Source organism: Lissotriton vulgaris, chromosome 3_1 (genome assembly GCF_964263255.1).
Source record: "Lissotriton vulgaris chromosome 3_1, aLisVul1.2, whole genome shotgun sequence".
Lineage (NCBI taxonomy): Eukaryota > Metazoa > Chordata > Amphibia > Caudata > Salamandridae > Lissotriton > Lissotriton vulgaris.
The window spans coordinates 1,678,181,766-1,678,201,228 of record NC_141689.1 but is presented as its reverse complement, the minus strand read 5'-3'; positions in this window follow the sequence as shown (position 1 = coordinate 1,678,201,228).

Here is a 19,463-nt window from a genome sequence, read left to right as displayed (position 1 = left end):
GCACACTAAAAAGGAACTCCACACAAGGTTATATATAAAAATAGCCTTTGTATTACCATAAACACATTAGAGTAGTAATCATACAATATACACTGTGCCAACTGGCACTAGGCAATATTTACAGGGGATTATATACATGACCGGGCCAATCGGGCCACAGTCAGAAACATTAGAAAAGCATAAGTAGAAAATGAGACAACCAGTAACTACTGGTACAGTAATGAACTCAGCATTATCACATTAGGCATAAAACATATTTGGCCCAAACCTCATTAGCATAAACACATTACGCCACATCGCATTAGGTGTAAACACATTATTCTAACTCTCAGGAGCCTAAACACTGAAATGACTCCCAGACCAACCGGCCTCCCACTGGGGCTCAACTGCCATATGTCCCGCACAGTCAGTGCTTCACTAGGGCTATCCCATTAGCCCCCTGGCTGCTAACACAGTATCAACTGTGCGCAGTTGCACAAGTCTAAACATGGCAGCTGTTCACTAATTGCTGGGCAGCTATGCAAATGAGCCCTGGCACCAGCATGCCTTTTGAGCTCCTCTCTGGGACTTTCTAAATAATTTGCCCCACATTGCAGCTGTCCACTGTGATGCGGAACAGCTGTGAAAACAGCCTGGACACTCATGGCGCCCTAAAAGCGACCACAGGGGGGGCGGGCACCGACAATGTGCCCTGACTCACTACCCCCACCACGTGCACCACGAGCCCCGCTCACCGGGGCTCTAGGGAGGACTCTGCCCCCGATCCCTGGGCATCGACAATCTGCCCCGATCGGCACTGTCGCCTGTGGTGCCTTTGGGGCTCCTATTCCTCAATTGACCCCTACAAGGATTTTTGCCTTGGCACTTCAGTACCCAGCGAGTCCCATATGTCACGGGCCTACGGCTATCCTTCCTGCTGTGGGACTACTTTTATTAACTTTTCCCAGTCTCCTTAACAGATGCGGGGTCGGACCACACTGGGGCTCCCTCCAGTACACGGAGGCCCGCCTTCCTCTACCCAAACTTCCTCTTCGGCTGCGCGGCTTCTGGGTGGTTGTCAGAGCGGGGTAGGCTCTCGCCTAGCTTCTCGGTATTCACGGGGCTCCCTAAACACCAAGGGAGCCCCTCTCGGCCAGCAGGACCTCCGCCTCACTTCCGGCCCCGCCCACATCCCAACACAGGGTGCCTGACTTCCTGTTTCGCGGCGGTGCTTTCTCTCGGTGACTCGGTAGGGTGAGCACCAGCGAAGAAGACACAAATATGCGTGCAGGGCACCTGCTCGTTAACTCTTTTACATACAATACACTGTCCAATACAATTTCTTCAGGAACTGGAACCACTGCAGTGTTCACCAGGGACAAGTCTCTTAGTTCACGTGTGATGATGCATGTGGTTTAAGAACCAAGTTCACAAGTTGAACTGCAGAGTGTTCTGGGAGAAAGCGTCCATTCTGAAGTAGGAAAAAGAGTGTTACCATACCAATCCAAAGTACCAGTAAAAGTGAACCAGTTGGACTCCATATATGTATCAAGATAACAACAAAATGAGTCTTTTTCAGACAAAGATAGAAAGCATAAACTAGTAGCATGATAGGGAAAAGCAGTATCGTCAGCTCAGGTTCACTTGGATCCGATGAGAATTTGTCATAGTGCACAAAGTAGCTAGGCGCCACCTGGTCTATTCTTGGCTTGGTAGGTGTTTTAGAACTGGGAGATGAATTGATCTGTGGCATGTTTACGTAGACGAAGTGAAATTTCTGTACTTGTTGATTGTACAGTTGTAATTGTTTCAATAAGGAGAAGCATCATCTCATTTTTGTTTACAGCTTCTCTTTGGAAAGTGAAGTCTTCAGTCATCATTAAAGCTTCCATCTGAACTTCCTGTACGGTAACCCACGTGTCCTACTGTTGAGAATCGGCCACATAGTGTGGTTTGACCAGATCAATTGAGAAAAAACCTTTTGTCTCAGTGGTGGGCAAGAAGTGGAAGAAATAAAGGGGCATATTACCAAGCAATAGCGATAATTATCGCTATTGCTTGGTTAGAGACAATAATTTACCGCAGCGCTGCGGCGATTTTTACCGCAAATAAACCTTGGTATTACCAAGGTTTAACGCAAATGCGGTAAAAATCGCCGCAAAGCATGAATATCGCTGAAAAGTCAGCGATATTCATGCATTAGCGAGCTAATGCTCTTAGCCATGTTATCCACCTCCCATTGGATAACATGGCTAAGAACTGCTCAGGGCAGGTGTTAGCTTTTGGAGATATTCCCGCTTAGCGCGAATATCTCCAAAAGTTGGTAATAGGAGATAGCGATGTTAGCAACTGTTTTCAGTCTCTAACATCTTGGCACGCCCACTTTGCATCTCATTAGTGATAAATATCACTGACATGCAAAGTGGGGCCCAAGATGGTCGCTATCTCCTACTAGCTGTCGCTAACTGGTGTTAGCGGCAGCTAGGTAATAGGGAGATAATTTTATGTCCGCTTTCTTGGCTTTTAAAGCCAAAAAAGCGGAGATAAACCCCCTTGATAATATGCCCCAAAGTTCTCATTCCTTCGACAGCTAGGACAAGTACAGGCGCTCTGTAGGATGGCCCAAATTAATTTTTTATCTGTGACTTTCTCTCTGACCTGGTCCCCAATTTCCGGCACCCGGGCAGGTCTTGCCATTACAGTTTTCACTTCCCTAGTGGCAGTGCGTTTTACTTGACATTGTTTTGTAAAGCTCGGTATGCTTTAAGATCCTGTAAAAACCCCAAATGATCTTTAAGGGCATGTGGTGATTCACTGTGCGGACGCTATCGAGGTCTGGTACCCACATCCTTACCCCAAACAGGAGGTCATAAGGTGCAAGACCCCTTGGGATTTTCATGACATGTTGTTAAGTGCCCTCTGGACCCCATATAGGTGGTTGACCCAAATGCCACCCAAGCCTAATACCCTTGCTGTTAAGGACTGATTTAACTCACCGTTTTTCATCTTGACTGCCAAATTTTCCTCAGGATGATAGGGGAGGAGTACTGCAAGGCCACACACAAACGTCCTATGGCTTCTTTGTAAGCCCGAGAACAAAACGCCAGGCCCTGGTCGGAATGTAGTGTGCTAATTGCATATGTGCTGATAAAGACTTGTAAATCTATTATAACAGTTCAAGCATCAGCCGAGGCCAAAACCACGGGAATCTAGAGCATAAATCCACTGCCACCAATATGTATTTGTAAGCCCCATCTGAGTGTAAGGGACCGCAGTGATCCAAATAGACAAATGCGAGAGGTTTGTCTGATATCAATAAAGGTGTTTGCGATGGACGTGCTATAGTGGAGCCCTTCACCTGCTGGCATATGTTGCATTTGAGGACAAAGTCCTTGGTCTGCTTAGTAGGACCTGGCCACCAATAGCACTGCTTCAGTAGTGAAACTGTGGCAGATATCCCTGCATGTGCTGAACCCAGACCCTTGTGTGCAGCTAGTATCAATCCCAATCTGCGATCAGTGTTTGATATTACTCCATCCCCAACTCCTGAAAGTTGAACATTCAGGATGTTTTGCACTTCTAATTTGTAAAAGTACTTGAGTGGTAATCCTTTCGGCAGGGCTGAGCTGTTGCGCGTGGCATTTACAGCTATCATACTTGCTCTGTCTATCCTCGTGCTACAGCAAGTAATTGCAGCAATGGCAGTAGTGTGCAATGTTGCCTTGGCGGCATATTCAGCCATTCAATTGCCTTCAATGTGAACATCAACAAATTTAGGACTCAATGTATGAATAACATGGACCTGTGGCAGGCCTTCTTTCAGCTTTGCCATCTTGTGAATTTACTGTGCAACCTTTGGAATCCCTAAATGTGTTCTGGCCCAAATAATGTAACTATTCATTCTAGGACTGCACATAGTAAAATGAATCACACACTATGAGTGTGGGGAATTTGTGATCCGTATTTTTAGTGCCAGTGTGAGGGCTTTCAGTTTCTCCAGCTGCACCGTACAGTCTACTAGAGACTGCGTGTATGTTTTTACAGGAAAAAACTTTCAATCCTGCATGCCCCCTTTTACAAATGCGCATACCGTTGGATATTGCTGTTTCATTCTCACAGGTGGCTGGGCAGGTCCATCGGTACAAATTATATATTCATATTGATCTAGAGACATTATTTAATTTGTTAGAGGATATTCTTGTTCGCACTGCAGGAATACTTGTGATTGGAATACAGAATCAAATCTGTAATCTACATTTGTTGCAGTGAGAGTCGAAGGAAGGTTTCACCCATTCTGCGTAAATCCAAATGTGTGCTTGCCATAATTCAAGAATCCTAAAATGGATTGTAGTTTTTTCAGAGTGGTTGAAGGTTGGAGAAGTGTACATTTTTCTGAAAATTGTGCTGCCATGCTCTTGCCTTCATTTGACAACTCGTACCCTAGAAATAGGACACTGAGGTGGGCAATTTTTGATTTTATTAAATTTAATTTGTAACCCAGGTGGGCAAACCCAAGAATTATGTGGTTAACTCTGGCCAAGTGTTCTATTAATTCATCATCCATCAGATAGATATCATCCACATAGGACAATGCCTCTTCATCAAAATTTTGAAGTAACTCTGTTACCCTAGCTCAAAACAATCCGGGCTGTTCTTCTGCCCCTGGGGTAATCAACAAAACAGGCGTTGTGAGCATAGCACTGCAAATGCTGTCAAATATCTGCTCCCAGTTACTATGTTATGCAGAAAAATCCATTTGAGATGTCTAATGTTGTTTTGTATTTCTTCCGCACAATGTTTTTCATTAGTGCAGCACTGTGTGCATTCTGTACTGCAAATGTGCATGTGAATGCATTTAAATGTCTATAATCTAAGACTAGATGATATGAATTACAGGGTTTCATTACAGTAAACAGAGGATTTTTTGTAGGTGAGGTACAATTCTCAATCACACCCTGGTATTCAAGTTGATCTAGGAACTCCCTGGCTTGTTTCTTTTCTTCATCTTTAAATGGGTATTGTCTCTGAGGTTGTGGAATTGATTTTAATAGGATTTCGTGTTGAGGTGGCTCGTCATCCCACCCAACATGGTTGCTGTAAAGTGCAGGAGCTAACACTAAGGCTACCACAGGTCAGATTCTCTCAGAAGAAACCCTTCACTTTCCTGGGTATGTCCCCCTGCATTTGGAGCATTATTTTGTATAAATGATGTGGGACACTTACCCATATATAAGGCGTTTCCACCGTGCTATGATCACACAGCCCTACTACCCCCAGAAAGTCCATCAGGTTCCGGTGAGCTATGATGACTTCGGCCACGCTGTCCAGCATCGTCATTGACTATTCTCTGTTTAGAAGCAGAGTCCTCAGTAGCCTGGGCATTTCTAAATGTAATCTGATCTACCTTCTTCTTTTTAAATTGTGGCTTCGAAATCTTTTGTTTGTCTTTTTGTTGAATAATGTAGTCTGAAGTGTGATATGTATCCCTTTTTGGCTTCACTCACTTTTCCGATCTGTATCCGTCTCTATACGAATGCTTTTCGGATATCTTCTGATACCTGTCAGGCTTTCTAATATTGTCCCAGTTTTGCAAATTATATCTCAGGTCAGTGTGTTCCTGTTGAGGAAGCCTACCCCACGACTGTGTTCAATTGTGTTTCTTTTTTTTGTTTATTATCCCATTTCTTCTTTGAAGAATCGGGTGCTTACTTTGAGAGCTACTTGTAACTATTGCCTTCCCAGGTTTGGCTCCCAGATTATCTCTGCCTAGAAAGGCATATGTATCTTCAATAATTAAAGGTCATTTGTGCTCCTGCTCTCCAGGAGTGAATTCTCTCAGGTGTTGGTGTATAGCCGCCGCTGCTTCCTCCCCTTTTATGTTACTCAACATAATTGTAGGTACCTGAGCAAAATTGCTCATCAGTTTAATTCCCAGATCTAAGGCAGCCTCTGTCCTGTATTCATTCTGAATCTGTTCCATTACATCTGGTATGACTGCTATTGAAGGGGTACCATGTGCTCTGGTGTATATGATAGCGAAGACTATACCCCAAGTGGCACAATTTTCTAACTGGGGAGCCATCCCCATCGGCAAACAAATTGTCAGTATTCTTTGAATTTCCTGTGGGCCCATATAGGGAAAGACTGCTTCAAGCTGTGCTGTTTTTTTGCTATTCAGAACGGGATTTGGTTCTGGCTGGTGGGAACCTTTCCCCTAATGGCATTCAGTATTTTAGGGCTAATACCTGTGGTATCTATGCATGGTTGTGTAGCATGGGCAGCCCTAGCAGGTCGGACTGTCAATGTTCTCATTACATTTTGTGTTAGATTTTTGTCAATTTTTACTAAATCTCTGTAAATTGTGCACAGTCCTGCTGGTGTTAAGGCAGCAATGCCTGGATGTAGTGTGAATGATGCAAAGCCTAGCCAAGTTGCTGCTTCTCTACTGAGTGGATAGAGTCTTACGTGTTCTGTAGTATGGGGTAGGGCGCCTTGAAACCAATTAATGTGCTCTTGGTATGTTACTGGAACTTCTAAGTCCATATATGGGAAATACTCATCAGGTGGTTCAGTTTTAATGTATTCATGAAATAACTGTGTGTGTTCATCTGCATGCGGGAATTTAACCCAAGAATAGAATAACTCTGTTCTAAATGCTTTGTGTGCCTCAACTACAAATATAACATCTCCACCCTTTGCAGGACGCCATGTTGTAGCATTTTCATGATAATTTTCTATCTCCAATTTTCTAAAATATTTGGTTCATCTATCTGTTCTCCAATGTTTTTATCCTGTTATGTCATTGTTAGAGCAGTAGTAGTTAGCCAATTTGTTATAGAGATATGGTGTGCACAGTATGGGAACGTCTAATCCTCTAAACTTGATTTAATCTACAGCCAATACATAGGCTATACCTACTCTACTGATGGTAATTTGAATCCCTTCCCACTATGGATGTCTCTGGTTAAAATGTGAGTAGGGGGTCTCTGAGAAAACACAACTTAACTACTCAGATTTTACCATTAAATAAGAGCCTAACCAACTTTGGCGGCGCCGTGTCATGTAGTTCCTACCAATCTGTCGGGCCTGCGCATTATTTGGATGACATAACGTAAGGGCTTGGTGTCAAGACTGATTCCCAACACCCCCGAAGGATATGTTGGCTTATAGATCAGCTAGCTCACAGTGCCACTGTAAGCCCCCCTAACCTACCAGGGAGTGAACAGTTTATAGTAACCACAGAACACGCAGTAGCGGTCGGTGGTGGGAGTGCTGCTGGGAGGTGACGTGGGGATTGGGGAGGGGCAGGGTAGGGTGTAGTAAACTATGGAATACAGCCAAATACAGGTAAGTAAACATATAAATAAATAAAACTAATTTAGTTGCACGCACTGCATCTCATTTGCTGATACAGTGCACGCAACAAAATTCATTTTATTTATTTATGTTTACTTACCTGTATTTGGCCGTATTCTGTAACTTACTACCCCGCACCCTGCGCCTCCCCCGCCCCACGTCACCTCCCCGCAGCACTCCCACCATCGGCCGCTACTCTGAACATGACAACCCTGACCCCTCAGGAATTATGGAAACAGTACAGTACCTTTTGCTCAGTCAATTCTGCTTATCTGCTTACATATTCTTGGAGAACTATACAGAGGAAACACAGTGGGACGTTTTCATTAATATTTATTGAGCCAAAGTTATTCTTGCATAAAATACGTGTGCTGCAATGATTGGACAGAAGCAGATGAACGTGATTACAAGCACTAAAAGCATAATGAGTGGATATAGTTCTACCATAGTGTTAAACAATTTTATATGCAGGCAATAAACAATGCTGTAATCTAGCATACCGCTACTATGCGACCCTACTCTAAGTGCACCTAGAGTGTGTGTAGGTGTAGAACCAAGAATCTCCCCAATGGATGATTCAACCCCATTAGCTGATGGGATAGAGAGAAGGACCCCGCCTTGGTCACTAACTGGACACCCCTCACAATATGTCAGGTTGCTGTGTGGTGATTTCTCAGCATGCAAGGACCCTCAGTGTCCACAGAAGTACCTCCTCTCCTTATCTATTTATAATAGAAAGCAACCTTGTGATGTATGCATACATTAATGATGTTGAGGATATGTAGATAGCCCTGTCGCCCCGTGGATGAAGATAGTAGTAATGAACAAGATCTTGGATATATAATGTTTAGGGCATTGTGATAATGTTGTGCGTAGCTAGATGTAAAACAAGTTTAGTTTCAGAGAAACAAATCCAATATTGTCGTACGTGCAAATGTATGCAAAGGATGACTGCTTGGAAATGTTGTTTGTGAGGCCAATGTAAGAAATAAACTGCTTTGCTACATGGGAATAACCCGCTAATATAACAGGACCAATACTTTTATTGCAACTTTAATTTGTGTAATTTGTGATCAAAAACATATTGCAATCAAACAAAAGTTATCATGGCAGCAAAGCAAAACTAAATAGCTTGTGAGGTTGATTAAGGAAGAGCACTGTCTTCGTGCCAGGCTAAGGCTTTCAAAGAGCAAAAATTAAAAAACAAAAGCACAATAACCAGCAAATAACTTGCCATTGTGTCAGGAAGTTTATTACAACAATGAACACACATTGCAGCATATTTACAAGAGTACTGCGCCACAGGAACGTCACTTTTGATGACGTTCCTATGGCACAATGCCCTGCTCCATATTTTCAAAGTGGCGTTAAGCCACTTTTTGTGACTTAACACCACATTGTAAATATGATACCCTTTCACACTGGTAACTCAACTCTTTACTTTTTTTATTTTACTGAGTTTTATCTAGCACAAACTTGACCCAAAGGTATCGGGTATCGAAGCGCTTTACATAGCACAGTGTACTTTGTTTTATTACACTATATAGAGAGCCAGCTTCCTACAACTGGTAAATTGGGTCAATTGGTCTGTGGAATGATGCTGGTGGCTTCATGTATGAAGCTTAAATGGATTAGCTAGCCTTTCACAATGCTTTTTACTACAAACCAAACTTCATCTACATCCTGGGGGCATATTTAAGGGGTCTCTGTACATTTTTGTGAAGAATGAAAAAAGGATGAGTCACATAGAGAAGGCAGGGTGTGCTTCATTAGGAGGGGGCACAGCTGAGTGTGAAGTTGAGATCAAAATATCCCTGTAAGGTAAAACAGTGAAACTAAGCTCAGCCTTAGAAGGATGGGGTTTCAGGAGTTACTTAATTTGCAGAGTACATACAGTAAAAGGCAATTTGTAATAAAAAGACTCCTGACGTAAGAATGAGAGTAGTGTCTTAAAGTAGTTTTAGGTTAGCTTTTCACTATCAGGGTTTGTGGTTGTATTCAATGGAGCTGGGGGTTCTATACATGCATTATGTTCTAACACAGGGTTCTCCAAAGTCGGTCCTGGAGGGCCAGATCGATGCCAGATTTTTAAGATAGCTACATTTATCTAAATGGGGATATGCTAAACATCTGACATGGATTCGGCACTCCAGGGCCAACTTTGGAGAACCCTATTGTAACATATGGATTATGTGACCAAGATAAAAGTAAATGTCCAAAATTTCATAATGAGAAAACTATTATTCAAAGGATGTTAATTCTTAAAACTGAAAGGTTCACAGTGAAAGGTTTCAACATTTTCTAGAGTTTCCTGAAGAACAGATGGTTTGGTTCCCCCGGGGTATGGGCTCCCCAGGAGCCAGATTCATGATTTAGCAGCTTAAAGGCACATTAGAATACAAAAAGGAAGTAATGAGGGAAGATAAAGATATTTCTGCTTGTTACACCTTACCAGGGAAGGTGCATCTTTTTGGCACATTTCCAGGCTTACCTATTCTGGTAAATCTGGAAATGCATTAAACTCCATGAGAGTTACGTGGGGACACCCACACAATGTCCATGGAACAGACACTTGAATAGATGGGCCCTCCCCACTGCCTGGAATTATGCAGGACTCTTCAGCTTCACTGCCCTTCAACAGCCAGGCATGGAGCAGGATACTAAGTCGATAATTTGTTGACACAGAAATTACCAATTTATCTCCAAGGCACAACAGTATGGGTGCTTAAATGTATACTTCTGCACACGTATTTACCGCTAGATATATATTTACTGGTTGTCCACACCAGTACTTAAACTGTAGGCCATACCACAATCTTAGCGTGTACGAGCAGACAACCTCAGGTGCCATGTATTGATTTGATCTGACAATGTAAATATTCCACCAAGACTCAGTTTCCCTCCAACTTGGATGCTACTAGACCCTTGCTTATCTGCCTTCATCACCCATTGATAGATGCTCCTTCCAGCTTATCTAAGACTCCATACCCCAAAGATGGAGCATGTTGCTGGCATAACACTCTGCCTTCTTGAACCAGGAGTAAAGTTTGCACAATATTACCAAAAGTTATGCCGACAAATAGTTTCTGAATATGCTCTGTATCACTGGAAACAGCCTTTTTACTGACTAATACCATGCCTTGTGGCATGGACGTACTGTACTGGCCAAGGCATGGACTCAAACCGATCTAATTTTGACATTTGAGGGATTGGCGTTCACACTCTTGAAATAGTGTCTGAGTACATTCCTCCCCCTGCCTGTCTGTAAGCAGACGGACATAAAGGTTGATCAGCAAATATTAATATTGCCTGGAGTTGAGAAAACACTTGTTCTGACTCTGAAACACATGATCTGTCTAGGACATTCTTGCTGTGTTTACATTCTAGACATGCGTTTTAAAATACTGCTTAACTCATGCTCCCTGTATACTTACGCGTTCCAACTCGTAACCACCCTATGGCAAAATGAAGCTAACTAGGTAGCAGTTTAACTTTACCCTGCACATCCGTTTGTGGAAAAGAAACTTCTTCAGTTAGATAATTGATAAACAATTCAAAACCTTGAATTGCGTGTCAAGGTTGTGTTTGATATTCTTTACATCTATTCCGCTTAAACCATGATGAATTGTACCTGCTGGGTGTCTGCATCTTCCCACACAGAGCATAAGTCCCCAGAATATAGTAGGGGACAGATTACCCTATGTATTTCACAATGACATTTGAGGCAGTGAGCTAATAATAAGTAATTACATGTCGTTATCAAATTCTTCAAGCGAAACTGTACCCTGCCTGTTTTAATAACACAAGCTAACATGACCTTTTTGGTTCGCTTTCTCATAAGCTGGTTCTCTTTCTTTCTTAGAAGCGTTCTTTATATCAATGTGTATTTGGGGTCATCGGTAGCTGAAAGAGACCAATTTTAAACTGGACATGTGGAACTTGCCAATGCATTCTTCAAAGCTGCCAAGGTTTCAGAATGCTATGTGTGACATTTTCATAATTTCTATGTAATAATAAATTATGGCATTTCAACAACTAGGAGTGACACTTCTTCACGGGCAAAATCAAGCCATGTAGATGAGGGAAACATACATATCACACATTACACCATTTAAGCAACAAGATGCTCTTTAGAATCATGTGTTCAAACACACATAGTTAAGCTAAAGGGGCGCACATGATGAATAAACCATGTCCATCTCGTAGGGAGAAAAGTGATGAGGCGTACATGACATCACAAGAACCATGGCTTTGTGAACAAATCAGTGTAGAAATTCACATGCGTGGTCAGGATTTCTTTACATAGGAAGGGTGGCCCGACAACAGAACATGTAAACAAATAATGCTGAATAAGCAGTAAGCAATATAAAGATGCCCATCGTTCTTCCACGCTATTGCTGTAGGTATATCGGTGAACGCCTGAGTCAGTTAGTTCACTTTCGAAAACCGCACACAGAGCAGTCCACATATGTTTTGTTCGCCTTTTGTACCAGGCCTCATGGGCGTCATAGAACTGTGCACGTGCTGTATTCATATAGTAGTGTATTGAACATAAAAACAATATTGTGGCCTAACTTCATCAGACAGCTGACATGGGAGACAGTGCTCAACGCACTAGAGAGACTTCATTGAAAAACACACAAGGGTGCAGGATTTTATTCTGAAGACAAGGCAATAAATGCAGTAGTTACAGGAATTACACAGGCAGGGGGCACCATTCTCAAACCCAGAACCTTGCACACCCCCAGCCAGGCATGCCTACTTGGGAAAGAGGGGCAGCACAGACCACTGACAACTGGGTTGTGTGAAAAAGGCTGCTTTATTGAGACAGGTGCACATTACAACATAACCTGAGCCTTTGCCTTAGAATACTATATCCTCACTATACATCATCACTCACTGAAGATCAATTACCCCCACCCCTAAAGAGCCCTCCCCGATAACCTCTTCAAACCTGAATAACATACTTGCATCAGATCTGCTCAACTGAAATTGGGACCTCTAAAAACCATTCCCCGTTTCCTACCTCAACTACCCTTTGAACCTCATTGAACATCCGACCTAACGTTTTAACTTCCTATGTCGTCCAGGTGAGAACTTCCTACCCATTCCCCTCCAGCATGAACTGATGCTGACAGACAACTTGTGTAAATCCTGGCAACTTCTCAGCCGACCGGTGTTGTACTTGAATCAACGACAACCAAAACACATAGCTCCCCTTTGTCCACCTGGACCAATGGAAACGACCCACCTTGGGGAGGGTGGTAACCCTCCAAAATTAGTTGGTTTACAAACCTATTCTAAAGGAGGAGGGAAGGGAGGAGGTCAAAAACTAGGGGAGTGTGCCAACCACTGTGCCACCACGTTAAAATGGTGGCTGGCACACAAAATGGGGGGACTATATATGTTGGGCTATAACATAGCCCAAATGTAACCCAACCCGCAGTGCAGTCCTCTGGACTGCACCACTTCCCCAAAGACCCCGGGGGATAGACCTTCCTCCGGTGTGCTGCCCCCCAAATCCCCATTGGTGAAGCGTGGGCGGCACAGACCACTGACAACTGGGTTGTATGAAAAAGGCTGCTTTATTGAGACAAGTGCACATTACAACATAACAACTACAAAGAAGTACCAGAGGGTCTAGAAAGGGGAAGAGTTTACAAAAGGCAGAGACCAGACCAACTAAACAACACCCTTAAACTGACTAAACAGAAGCGTGGTATGCAATGACATCTCAATAGATGGAGAAAAATACCCATCAGTCACCACTCGGATCCGCCCTTCATCATTTGGGATTTATCCAGACCATCCGTGTGAGATGTATTGTCACAGATGTAAGGAGACCAGATGATAAATAGGTCACCTTCGCTGTACCAACAACAGTATGGTCTACCACTCTATGAAACTTTGTGAGTGGTAAGGCGTGGTGTGACTAGGGAGTGCAGTGCAATAAACGTGAAAAAATAAACATAAACAATGTGTTATAAAATTGGATAAGGGAGCATAGAACCAACTTTATTCAAATGATGCTCGCTTGACCAAAATTAAAATTTTTTGTTAAAGACAGTTAGAAAGAATGGGCTGTCTAAAGGTGGAACCAGGTTGTCATGTTTCAGCAATTTAGGACTTAATCGCCCTTGCTTTCATCAGGTCCATATAACAAAATGAATGCTACTGCAAACTGTGAAATAAATAAAAAGTGACAATTACGAAACAGTGTAGAACAGACAAGTGCAAAAGTCACCTGCAGTTTTCAAAGAGCAAAGTCTTGTCTTAAGCTTACAGCTAGTGTTGTTCACATAGTCTGTAAGATATGAAGACCTCACCCCACCTGGCAGTGGCTCAGGAGCAGAGTGAAGCACCGCTCTGACCGTCGGTACTCCTTAGCCAGCGTCTGAACCTGGGCATTTGCCTTACAAAACCATATCCTCACTATACATCATTACTCACATAAAATAAACTACCCCACACAGAAAAGAACTTTCCCCCTGATAACCTCTTCAAACTTGAATACCATACTTGCATCAGAGCTGCTCAACTGAAAGTGGGACCTCTAAAAACAGTACCCTTTTCCAACCTCAACTACCTTTTGAACCTCATTGAACGTCCTACCTAACGTTTTAACTTCCTTTGTCGTCCAGGCATGAACTTCCTACCCGTTCCCCTTCAGCCTGAACTGCCGCTGACAAACAATAAACTTGTGTAAATCCTGGCAACTTCTCAGCCGACCACCACCCAGGTCCAGGGGCTACCCCCAGGCCCTGCCCCCACCCCCGGCTTACCTGGTCAGTGGTGGATCTTGTAATAGCAGAGCCCCTTTTCACTCGACCCCCAACACTTTGGCTAGCACTAACTTCAACTGAAGCAGATAAAGCTCTATCCCCATAATAGAAAGATGAACTCCATCCCCTCTAAAAAAACTCAAGTCTGAATGTTGTATCCTGCCAATGCCATTATCCATGCAAAATGCACTCATTTCTTTTTTTAGTTTCCTCCTGGCTATGTCCATGGCTAACGGTTTGATAGCCCCGCCACACTCTCTTGGGTATACATTCTGTCCACATCATGTGGCAGCCTGGATAGAACTTGCACGTTTGCCTAAGGTCCCATTCAATCTCCTTTATTGAAGGCAAATCCTTTTGAGCTACCAGATCATTGTCCCATAAATGAATGATGAGCACGTCCGGACATTACCCACCACCTATGTGCTTGTTCAAACACGGTATTAGCTCCTTCCATCACATTCCACCTTTTCCTTTCCATGTGATCCAGTATAAGTCCAGATCACATTTGGAAATGCAGCGTAGGCAACGAAATTCGTTTTATTTATTTTTATTGGTACTTACCTCTAATGGTCCATATCCCGCATTTTACAATCCCCCATCCTGACCCTCCCCTGCCTGACGTCACTGCCCCAGTATAACGCCCGGCACGGGCCGTGCCTGCACCATAACATTATTCATACATATTTGCTTATAGCACTGTGTTTTCGATCGCAAGGTGAAAGTGTCATTACAGACAGCATGAGCATTTCCGTGGTGTCACTTGGAACCCCAACATGGAAAATATATATAGATCGATTACAGACATCTAGCTACTATAATCCTTATGTTTTTTGCTTTCATTTTGTTGCAATTCTGTCTTTGTTTCTGGTATCTATATACTTGCTAAGTGTTTGGTGCAATTTTATGTGTTAGCTCAGTTAAGTAGGTTACTGCTTTTGTCACAGAAATACTTTTGTTACTTACAGTTCATAAACTACAATACTGCTAATATGGCACAGTGAGCTCAAAACCGACATGAAGGAGCAGCACTCAAACCGCAAAGCATATATTTAAAAATATATAGTTTATTTTTCAATCTTTTGATATTCCAAGGTTCCGAAAAAGGGTTTCTTTTAATAAAGTCTTAATCGTCAAGAGCAAACTCATCTTGTGAAGACATCAGACACTCATTTTCAAGTCATCCTGAATTCATCAGGAACAACCTCAGCTAGATTAGTCATCGGGTACTCATTTTATGTCATCCTCAAGTCAGCAGGAATATTCTCACTTTGCGAAGTCACCAAATATTCATTTTCAAGTCATCCTCAAATCATCGAGCACAGGTTTCTAAGCATTGCTAATTACTTCATGAGCTTTTTGATGTCCGAAGATGTGAAAATGACTTCTAAAGTAGTTGGATGATCATCAAATGACTCTGGGATGGCTTCTAAAGTAATCCTATTTGACCTGGGCAACCGGTTAATTTGAGGAGTAAAATTACACCACAATTTGTCAATAGTTTGCCAGTCCTTTTTGACGAGGAACAGCCAATATTCTACTATGCATACGTTTTATCCTTCTGCCTTCTATTTTAAAGTGATCTGCTTTTCTGATAAACAGCTCAGGGGGACTGAGGTGTTTTAATCAAGTAGTCTTTGAAAGGCAGGAGCAAAGGGACGGCCTTTGATCTCTTGCCATCTTTCCTGACATTTAAAGAGTAATATTTGATATTTCTTGTGCATCTCTGTAGTAGTGTGCTAGCGAATATAACATGAAATGCTAGCCACTTATGAATACTATTGTAGGCCTGAAATGCCAAAACACTCCAGGCGGTTGCAAATGGCCGGCCTTCTGTTCCAATCGTTTATCATCAGTGTGCAAAACACACTGCAGACCAATAGCGAGTTTTAGCATTAGGACATTTCAGATGCAGCAAAATGGATGTTGTAATTTTCCCAAACATTTCATTTGAATGTGTGAGGAGCATTTGAAAGATTAATCACCAACTGTGCTTTTCTGTAATATAACAATGCGTAAATTTCCATTTGAATAGTATTGTTTCATACATGACAAACAGTCTCTAAATTCTCACTGTGTAGATTTCCCACAAGTCAATGCAGGGCGCATATTTGCATACTATAAAAACGTTTTCATTTAAAATCCGCCTGTGACGGTCGCTGTTTGATGCTTGCTGTTATCGTTTTGGCTCACATTTCTGAGAGGGAGCAGCAGCGACACGCAGGATGTAGTGATTGCCGTTCCTCAGTGGACAGTCACAGGCATCATGATTTCTGTGCCAAATAATTTTTGGCATTTCATTTAAGAGCAGAAATGACTTAAAAAGTGTCTATTCAGCAGGATTGGCCGTGCAGGGGTTCCAGATCTTCCCCTCTGAACAATGTGCTTTTTCAGTTGTTTTAAATATATGGAAGCACTCAGTGTTGCTTTAATCGAGAGTGCAGCAATTATGCATTTTTCCCAGTGCATGTACATCAAAGGACCGCTAAGTGCAGTTAGGCCGAGATACAATGAACTGTAGATGTTTGTGTCCTTTGTCGAATACTCTGCTTAGGCATCAGGGGCTTCATTTATGAGAAGTGATGCATCGCTGCGTGAAAACAGCGATGCGTCCCTTTTCATTGCGTCCTCCTTGCGACACCAATGATGCGTCATATTTACAGTATGACGCATCATTGCGCAAGGAGTTACAGATACGTCAGTATTTCTGACATATCTGTATGGCGCAAAAGTGACGCAACTCCAGCAATGTATCCTTTCACGTTAGGCAAGCCCCATGTGAAAGGGCCTGCGTCGGTCTTACGACTGCTGTGAGGCAGGCGTAAGATATGGACGCATTTGCGTCCTAGAAGTGGCGCAGTGAAATCTTATAGATTTCACTGCGTCACTTCTACGACCCTTCCTTGCGTCAATACGCCCCCCTTGCATACATTATACCTGGCGCAGGTATAATGTGGCGCAAGGGTTTACAAAGTAACGCATCTACCTAGATGCGTCACTTTGTAAATATGGGGCAAAAAGGCACATTTTTTACGCCACTGGTGCGTCACAAAAAGTGACGCACCGGTGGCATGAAAGTGACGCACAGCCTCATAAATGAGGCCCCAGGAATTAAGCTCAAGGTCATACATGGGCCTTCATAAGAATGTTCAATTCTTTGTCAAATCAGAAGTTTTGGTGATTGGCTTTAGTGCCTTGAGAGATGGAATGGAAGAGAGATGACGTATGAAGACATATCTACGTTCACATATCTGTTATACTGTATGATGCAAACTTTAGCTGTTTCAATATAAGCATCACAGAAGTCACCAGAAGTCAGGCGGAAATTTAGTTTAGAGTCCTTTATTTATAATTATGAACATTGGAATGTTAGGTGCTCCATTGAAGACAATGGAGTAGCTCCGGGCTTCTAATGTCTGGTAAAAACTCAGAGCTCCAATTTTCCAAAGTTTGTCATTCACAGCTGTTGCTGTGAACAAAGGCCTTATGGAGCCCGAGGGGATTTAATTCCCCTCGAGGTCACTGTGACCTTTGTTTTGTTTGTTGGAACATTCTGCCCTATAGTGGCGGAATGTGCTAATAGCATTATAGCCCACCTAAGCAGGTCCATACCGGCCATTAAAGGCTCGCACCCTTGTCATAGGCCCTCCCCTTCGGCGTTTAACGCTAGACCGAGTTCTTAATGGCCAGGATAGCCTACTACGGTGGGCTACAGGCTGTATTCAATTCAAAGAGCACTTTGGCACGTATAGCTAACACGTATTTCGCGTTAACTAATAACTTTATCGGGTATTCTGACACTAGAACTGCAGGTTACTATGCCTCTTGTGGATATAAGATTCCTAAAAGGAGATATTTGGACTGCTAATGCATCCTAATCTAAAGGTGGAGGAGTACACTAATTTTAAATAACTAATTACATCTCACATTACTATGTGCATATAAGATGCCTAAAAGGTGATATCTGGGGGGCGTGTCCAAGATGGCGGCGTGATCGTACGCATTCCGAGGCTCCCTGCCCGATCCCGCCTAAACGCCTACAAACATTGCCTAATCTCCCTAAAAGCAAGGGAAAGCATAGGGTGTGGTGGTGCAAAGCAGCTGCGGCCCCGGAATCGAGCCGCTTGACCTGTGCGCCTCGTGGGGGGCCCCGGACGTGGGGGACGCCAGACCGCGGCCCGTAATGGCGGCCGCTCTGGAGACCTGATCAGCCCGGGCACCCACTGCCCGACGTCTCTGGGGGCAAACCTGGTGCATCGAGTGCAGAGCCTGCTGGATTGATCCTCCGCTGATGGCCCCGGAGCCGTGGACCCAGACCGCAGCGCATCACTGTCCCCGCGACCCGGCAGGTGATCAGGCGAGGACCGGCTGCGGATTGAGCAGCGCTGCCCCCCCCCACGGTGGACCGGCCTGGAGAGTGCCCCGATCCAATAAGCGCGACCCCGAAGCCGACGGCGAGGACGATACCGCGGTGGCCCTGTGAGTCCCCCCCGGACCGGGGTACAATCGGAGGGGGCGTGGAGCGGTGCTGTAGGGCCAGAATCACGACGGAGGGCCGCTCTCCAGCCAGTGAGCACAAAGGTGAGGAGAGTGGAGGTGGGCACCACAGAAAGGCTCGGGGGGCACAATCGAGCTCCCGGTGTGGGGTTAACCGGAGAGGCCCGGGGCTGAGCTACACTTATGCCTGAGAGGCCGGACTAAGCACACTCACATTGGGACATTGGGGGCCCAGATTCACAAGCCCCTGCTGAGCAGTACTGGGTGGTGACCCGGTTGTGGGGTGTGTGGCCTATTGGAGAGGGGGCTGGTTTCGCTTCGCTCCTGGCCAGCTGCAGGGCGGTCGACCCGTGTCCCCCGTCTTGACCCGGGGCAGTGCGGGGGGTGAGCTGACCTGTGATAGCACGACTCGCCCCTAAATTTACCATGCCGGACTTCTGCACGTACCACAAGCCCCTGAAGCCCATCGCCTGTTTGTCTCCGGGCTGCTCACGACATGGTGGGACAGAGGGGAAAGAAAGGGCCCCAGACGCTCCCCGAACTACTGGCCAAGTCCCAGCCCAAACCCAGCAAAGACCCACCCTCCCCGGTGGCCGCGAAAACCCTGCCAGCACCTGCAGATGACCAGATACCCATCACCAGATCTTTCCGAGAGACACTGTTTAATTCACTCAGAGAGGACTTCAAATCCTTAAAGCAGGAAGTGGCGGGTGAGGTCCGAGAGCTCTGGCGCGACGAGGAGGGCCTTGTAGAGCGGGTGGTTGCCATTGAGGAGGCGGACCAAACAAGAAGCAATGAAATCGAGCAGCTCCAACAAGAGGTCCTGCGACTCACGGACCAGCAGCTGGA